Source organism: Pteropus medius, unplaced genomic scaffold (genome assembly GCF_902729225.1).
Source record: "Pteropus medius unplaced genomic scaffold, Ma_sr-lr_union100, whole genome shotgun sequence".
Taxonomy (NCBI): Eukaryota; Metazoa; Chordata; class Mammalia; order Chiroptera; family Pteropodidae; genus Pteropus; species Pteropus medius.
The window spans coordinates 24742612-24743844 of record NW_024354502.1 but is presented as its reverse complement, the minus strand read 5'-3'; the positions used below and the strand labels follow the sequence as shown (position 1 = coordinate 24743844).

Below are 1233 nucleotides of genomic sequence, written 5' to 3'. Positions count from 1 at the left end.
TTCATTTATTCAATACATATGGATCAAAGGAATAATGTTTACCAGGTACTGTGCTAATTCAAAAAGGCACATCATAACTTATTTTCAGTTAGCAAGCAATATGTTGTTTAATTTATCTTAAATTATCTACATATAAAAATAGTTTTCTTGTCAAAAATTCTAACTGGCATCATATCACATTGAAGACTGAATTTTATCAAAACATGTTTTCAAATCAATCCTATGTTAAGCCAGCAAATCGAGAGCAAAAAAAAGTCTTTACTACCTAGACCGAAATTCATTCTTTTTTCATTAAAATATAAAGCGGTTTAGTATTTGTATGTATTATTTTTAATTGACAAGGTGAGAGATGGTGATATTTACAAGTATCTCTCTGCAAATAACACATTTTAGGTATGGATAGCATTACTCCCATTTAATGAAGAGGAAAACTAATATATAACCACCACTATATTGCCTCTTTCTAACCTATATTTTAGGCTAGAAACATTTGATGTGTCACTAAAACATTTGATCAGCAGAAGATAACTCAAACCGATGATAAAGATCTACTTGAAGGGAATGTGAAGAAATATTTTTCAATTTCTACTCCTAATTTGTTATTTAAAATCTGTGTTCCTTACATTTCTTTTCTTCAATCAATAGCACATTATAAGAATATATTAGTCTACGGCCATGCTATCCTGAACAAGCTGGATTGCATCTGATCTCAGAAGCTAAGCAGGGTTGGGCATGGTAAGTACTTGGATGGGAGACCAACTTAGGAAGACCAGGTGCCGTAGGTGAAAAAAAATTAAAAAATAAGGGATTGTAAATTGACAAGGTCCTTGCAATCTGTGAGGTTAACCAAGGGTTGCCTTACCTAAAATAAATAAATAAATAAATAAATAAATAAATAAAAATAAATTAAAAATAAATAAATAAAAATAAAAATAAAGAATATATTAAACAATAATCAATAGAGAGTAAAAATTCAAAGTATGCAAAGATCGTCTTGGTAGCTACTGGTATTCACTGAGTAGTAACCCATCTGCCAAATGGGAGAATCACAAGCCTCTCTTTTAAAACAGAAGATCTCACGTTGTTCTCTTATGAAAGGGCAAAAAAATACTAGCATGTGTATTTGTTCATAAAAATTAAGATCCACTACTGCTGCCTTTAGTGATATGGTCACCCTGGAACACCTTTGCAAACAAGCAACTATGAGCACGTAGTAGATGGTAGGTCCTACTC

At 31.3% G+C, this 1233-nt stretch overlaps 1 pseudogene; it reads left to right on the top strand.

Moving 5' to 3' along the window:
- The first annotated feature begins 665 nt into the window (after positions 1 to 665).
- Positions 666 to 785, top strand: LOC120595872 (uncharacterized; annotated as a pseudogene).
- Positions 786 to 1233: the final 448 nt, after the last annotated feature.